This window comes from Tachyglossus aculeatus, chromosome 6 (assembly GCF_015852505.1).
Source record: "Tachyglossus aculeatus isolate mTacAcu1 chromosome 6, mTacAcu1.pri, whole genome shotgun sequence".
Taxonomy (NCBI): domain Eukaryota; kingdom Metazoa; phylum Chordata; class Mammalia; order Monotremata; family Tachyglossidae; genus Tachyglossus; species Tachyglossus aculeatus.
The window spans coordinates 4,010,670-4,016,994 of record NC_052071.1 but is presented as its reverse complement, the minus strand read 5'-3'; the positions used below and the strand labels follow the sequence as shown (position 1 = coordinate 4,016,994).

General features: G+C 51.8%; 1 non-coding gene across 1 annotated transcript; it reads right to left on the bottom strand.

Annotated features, from left to right (window-relative positions):
- Window positions 1-463: 463 nt before the first annotated feature.
- On the bottom strand, window positions 464-534 carry TRNAG-GCC. Its single transcript has one exon. It is a non-coding gene; the product is annotated as a tRNA-Gly (tRNA).
- Window positions 535-6,325: the final 5,791 nt, after the last annotated feature.

Genomic DNA, 6,325 nt, shown 5'->3' with positions numbered 1-6,325 from the left:
CAGGTTGTCCCACGGGGGGCTCACGGTCTTCATCCCCATTTGACAGATGAGGGAACTGAGGCCCAGAGAAGTGAAGCGACCGGCCCAAGGTCACCCCGCCGGGATTAGAACCCAGGACCTTATTGTTTCCCAGGCCTTGGCTCTACCCGCTAGGCCGCGGTGCCTGGAGGCTGGGGTCGGAGGCTAGAGTTGGGGGCCGGGGCTGAGGTTATTCCCGACAGGCAAGGAATTCCCCCTCTCCGTTGGCCCAGGATAGGGGGGTGGGGTGGGATCATTTTGTCCATCGTGGGAAAAGAGAAATTATTCCTTTTTCCCCTTTGTCTGCTCGGAACTTCTCTTATCGGCCGAACCCGGGGACCGCAGAGACCCTGAGTCATTTAATAATAGTAATAAATAATAATAATGGCATTTGTTAAGCGCTTACTATGTCCAAAGCACCGTTTTAAGCGCTGGAAATATTCCTCGCGTTGGCCAGGAATCGAACCCGGGCCTCCCGCTTGGCAGGCGAGAATTCAACCACTGAACCACCACTGCTTGATTTCTCCGGGCCTCAGTTTCCTCATCTGTAAAATGGGGATGGAGACTGTGAGCCCCACGTGGGACAGGGACTACGTTCCTCCCGATTTGCTAATAATAATAATAATAATAATAATAATAATAATGGTATTTGTTAAGCGCTTACTATGTGCCAAGCACTGTTCTAAGCACGGGGTGGGGGGATACAAGGCAATCAGGTTGTTCCCCGTGGGGCTCACAGTTTTCATCCCCATTTTACAGATGAGGGAACTGAGGCCCAGAGAATAATAATAATAATAATAATAATAATAATAACAACATTTGTTAAGTGCTTACTGTGTGCAAAGCACTGTTCTAAGTGCTGGGGGGGATACAAGGTGATCAGGTTGTCCCATGGGGGGCTCCCAGTCTTCATCCCCATTTTACAGATGAGGGAACTGAGGCCCAGAGAAGGGAAGTGACTCGCCGAAGGTCACACAGCGGACAAGCACTGAAGCCGGGACTGGGAGAGAGCAAACCCTGGGTAGAGAAGGTGCCAGAGAAGCAGAGTGGCCTAGTGGGTAGAGCCCGGGCCTGGGAGTTAGAGGGTCCCGGGTTCTAATCCCGACCCCGGCCCCTTGTCTGCTGGGTGACCTTGGGCAAGTCATTTCACTTCTCTGGGCCTCAGTTCCCTCAGCTATAAAATGGGGATGAAAACTGCGAGCCCTCTGTGTGTCCTACCCAATTATCTTGGACAATAATAATAATGATAATAATGATGGCATTTGTTAAGCGCTTACTACGTGCCAGACACTGTTCTAAACGCTGGGGTAGATACAAGGTCATCAGGTTGTCCCAAGTGGAGCTCATAGTTTTAATCCCCGTTTTACAAGTGAGGCACAGAGAAGGTAAGCGGCTTGCCCGAGGTCACACAGCAGGCGAGTGGCGGAGCGGGGATTAGAACCCACGTCCTCTGTCTCCCAAGCCCGGGCTCTACCCACTAAGCTACTGCTATTCATTATTCTCACTATTATTATTAATTGTATTTATTGGGCGCTTACTGTGTGCCGAGCGCTGTACTAAGCACTTGGGAGAGGACAATAGAACATCAAAGACATTCCCTTGTCCACGAGGAGCTGACAGTGTAGAGGATGCCACCTTTCCCCTCACCCCACCGAAGAGGAGGTGATGAAGGAGGAGGAGAGGGGAAAGGGGGGAAGGGGGAAATGGGAGAGGGGAGAGAGGGAAGGAGAAGGGAAAGGGAAAGGGGAGAGAGGGGAAAGGGGGAAGGGAGAGAGAGGAAAGGGGGGAGAGGGGTTAGAAAGGGAAAAGAGCGGAGGGCAGAAAGGGAAGGAGAGGGAAAAGAAAAAGAAGGAGGGGGAAAAGGGGAGAGGGAAGACAGGGGAAAAGGGGCAAGGGAAGAGAAGGGAAGGAAAGGAGGAGAGGGAAGAGAAGGGAAAGAAGGGGAATGAGGGAAAGGGAAGAGATGGGAAAAGGGAAGGGAGGGAAAAGGGGGAGAGGGAAGAAAAGGGATGGGGGAGAAGGGAAAGAAGGGGAGAGGGAAGAGAAGGGAAGGAAAGGTGGAGAGGGAAGAGAGGGAAGAGAGGGAATGGGGAAGGAAGAGAGATGAAAGGGGAGAGGAGGGAGAGGGGAAAGGCGGGAGGGGGAAGAGAAGGGAAAAGGGGAAGAAGAAAGAAGGGGAGAGGGAGAGGGAAGAGAAAGGAAGAGGGAGAAAAAGGGGAGAGGGAAGAAAAGGGAAAGAAGGGGAACGGGGGAGAGGGGAGGGGAGAGAGGGAAGGAGAAGGGAAAGGGAAAGGGGAGAGAGGGGAAAGGGGGAAGGGAGAGAGAGGAAAGGGGGGAGAGGGGTTAGAAAGGGAAAAGGGCGGAGGGCAGAAAGGGAAGGAGAGGGAAAAGAAAAAGAAGGAGGGGGAAAAGGGGAGAGGGAAGACAGGGAAAAAGGGGCAAGGGAAGAGAAGGGAAGGAAAGGAGGAGAGGGAACAGAAGGGAAAGAAGGGGAATGAGGGAAAAGGAAGAGATGGGAAAAGGGAAGGGAGGGAAAAGGGGGAGAGGGAAGAAAAGGGATGGGGGAGAAGGGAAAGAAGGGGAGAGGGAAGAGAAGGGAAGGAAAGGTGGAGAGGGAAGAGAGGGAATGGGGAAGGAAGAGAGATGAAAGGGGAGAGGAGGGAGAGGGGAAAGGCGGGAGGGGGAAGAGAAGGGAAAAGGGGAAGAAGAAAGAAGGGGAGAGGGAGAGGGAAGAGAAAGGAAGAGGGAGAAAAAGGGGAGAGGGAAGAAAAGGGAAAGAAGGGGAACGGGGGAGAGGGGAAGCGAGAGAGATGAAAGGGGAGAGAAGGGAGAGGGGAAAAGGAGAGAGGGAAGGGGAGAGGGAAGAGAAGGGAAAGGGGGAGGGAGGAAGGGAGAGAGGGAAAAGGGGAAGGGGGAGGGAGGAAGGGAGAGAGGGAAAAGGGGAAAAGGGAAGAGACGGGAAAGAGAGGGAAAGGGAAAAGTAGGAGGAGGGGAGAGAAGGGAGGAAGAGGGAGGAGGGAGGGAAGAAGGGGAGGGGAAGATAAAGGGGGTGAGTGAGGGCGGGTGGGGGGTGAGTGAGGGCAGGTGGAGGGGAGAAGGGGAGGGGGCTCGGACCAGGCCTCCCGGGGGGCTTGGAGCACCGTACTACGCACTTGGGAGAGGACAATAGAACATCAAAGACATTCCCTTGCCCACGAGGAGCTGACAGTGTAGAGGATGCCACCTGCTCAGCACACAGCTTTCCCCTCACCCCACGACCCCACCCCACAATTCCCACCCCTCAGGCCTGGGAAGAGGAGGAGGAGGAGAGGGAAGAGGGAACGAGGGAGGGGGGAAGAGGGAAAGAGGGATGGGGGAAGGGGGAAATGGGAGAGGGGAGAGAGGGAAGAAGAAGGGAAAGAGGGGAAAGAAGGAGAGGGCAAAGGGGGAAAGGAGAGAGAGGAAAGGGGGGAGAGGGGTTAGAAAGGGAAAAGGGTGGAGGGCAGAAAGGGAAGGAGAGGGAAAAGAGAAAGAAGGAGGGGAAAGGGGGCTAGGGAAGAGAAGGGAAAGAAAGGAGCAAAGGGAAAGAAGGGGAATGAGGGAAAGGGAAGAGAAGAGAAAAAGGAAGGGGAGAAGGAAGAAGGGAAAGGGGGAAAAGGGGGAGAGGGAAAGAAGGGGAGAGGGAGAGGGAAAGAAGGGGAGAGGGAGAGGGAAAGAAGGGGAGAGGGAGAGGGAAAGAAGGGGAGAGGGAGAGGGAAAGAAGGGCGCTTACCAGGTGCCGAGCCTGTTCTAAGCGCTGGGGAAGAGACAAGGTGATCAGGTTGTCCCACGTGGGGCTCCCGGTCTTCATCCCTATTTTCCAGATGAGGGAACTGAGGCCTAGAGAAGTGAAGTATTTTATTTTGTTACTATGTTTTGTTGTATTCTCTATCTCCCCCTTCTAGACTGTGAGCCCACTTTTGGGTAGGGACCGTCTCTCTATGTTGCCAACTTGTCCTTCCCAAGCGCTTAGTCCAGTGCTCTGCACCCAGTAAGCGCTCAATAAATACGATTGAATGAATGAATGAAGTGACTTGCCCGAGGTCACCCAGCGGCCAAGGGGCGGAGCCGGGATTTGAACCCACGACCTCTGCCTCCCAAGGCCGGGCTCTTTCCACTGAGGCTGCGTCCGGTGGTGGTTAGACCTCCAGGGTGGAAGGGGCCTCACCCCAAACCCTGAGCTCCCTGAGCCCCCAGACTCATCATCATCATCATTAATCGTACTTATTGAGCGCTTACTATGTGCAGAGCACTGTACTAAGCGCTTGGGAAGTACAAATTGGCAACACATAGAGAAGCAGCGTGGCTCAGTAGGCGAGTCGTTTCACTTCTCACTTCCCTCATCTGGGGATGAAGACTGTGAGCCCCCCCGTGGGACAACCTGATCACCTTGGATCCCCCCCAGCGCTTAGAACAGTGCTCGGCACATAGTACATGCTTAACAAATACCATTATTATTATTATTTTTCTCAGTTCCCTCATCTGTCAAATGGGGATGAAGACTGTGAGCCCCCAGTGGGACAACCTGATCACCTTGTAATAACAATAATAATGATGGTATTTATTAAGCGCTTACTATATGCAAAGCACTGTTCTAAGCGCTGGGGAGTTTACAAGGTGATCAGGCTGCCCCACGGGGGGCCTCACAGTCTTCATCCCCATTTGACAGATGAGGGGACTGAGGCCCAGAGAAGTGAAGTGACTTCCCCAAAGTCACCCAGCGGACAATTGGCAGAGCCGGGATTTGAACCCATGACCTCTGACTCCAAAGCCCGGGCTCTTTCCACTGAGCCACGCGTCCTCACCAGTGCTCAGCACATAGTAAGTGCTTAACAAATACCATTATTACTATTATTATCCTCAGTTGCCTCATCTATCTAATGGGGATGAAGACCATGAGCCCCCCGTGGGACAACCTGATCACCTTGTATCCCCCTCAGTGCTTAGAACAGTGCTCGGCACATAGTAAGCGCTTAACAAATACCATTATTATTATTATTATTATTCTCAGTTGCCTCATCTGTCAAATGGGGATGAAGACCGTGAGCTCCCCGTGGGACAACCTGATCACCTTGTATCCCCCTCAGTGCTTAGAACAGTGCTCGGCACATAGTAAGCGCTTAACAAATGCCATTATAATAATAATAATTATTATTATTTACCCCTCCCAAGAGGCTGGTGCTTAGTCCAGTGCTCTGCACACAGTAGGCGCTCAATAAATACGACTGAAGGAATGAATGGTGCTTTGCAGTGGTCCTGGGGGAGCCCAGGGGCAGCCCCCTTCCCATCCTGGCAGGCCGGGATTAGCCGGGCAAGGCGGGCAGGGGCAGGTGGAAGAGGCCCAGCTGAGTTTATTAAGAGGAAAGATGAATCCAGCTGTACAGGAAGCACAACTAATCCCGATTATGTGTTTATTCTTCCTTCCTCCTCTTCAGTGGGGCTGGGCTGGGCCAGGGGAGAGGGGGCCGTGACACCCCCCATCGCCCCTCGCCTCCAAATAATAATAATAATGGCATTTATTAAGTGCCTACTGTGAGAGCTCACCTCAATCAATCAATCATATTTATTGAGCGCTTACTATGTGCAGAGCACTGTACTAAGCGCTTGGGAAGGACAAATTGGCAGCATGTAGAGACAGTCCCTACCCGACAGTGGGCTCACAGTCTAAAAGGGGGAGACAGAGAACAAAACCAAACATACTAACAAAATAAAATAAATAGAATAGATATGTACAAGTAAACTAAATAAATAGAGTAATAAATATGTACAAACATATATACAGGGGCATTTATTGAGCGCTTACTATGTGCAGAGCACTGTACTAAGCGCTTGGGAAGTACAAATTGGCAACATATAGAGACAGTCCCTACCCGACATTGGGCTCACAGTCTAAAAGGGGGAGACAGAGAACAAAACCAAACATACTAACAAAATAAAATAAATAGAATAGATATGTACAAGTAAACTAACTAACTAAATAAATAGAGTAATAAATATGTACAAACATATATACAGGGACATTTATTAAGCGCTCACTATGTGCAAAGCACCGTTCTAAGGGCTGGGGGGATACAAGGTGATGAGGTTGTCCCACGGGGGGCTCACAGTCTTCATCCCCATTTTACGGATGAGGGAACTGAGGCACAGAGAAGTGAAGTGACTTGCCCAAAGTCACACAGCTGACAAGTGGCAGAGCCGGGATTTGAACCCATGACCTCTGACTCCAAAGCCCATGCTCTTTCCCACTGAGCCACACTGCTTCTCTTCTCCAGACCTCCTCCAGGAAGCC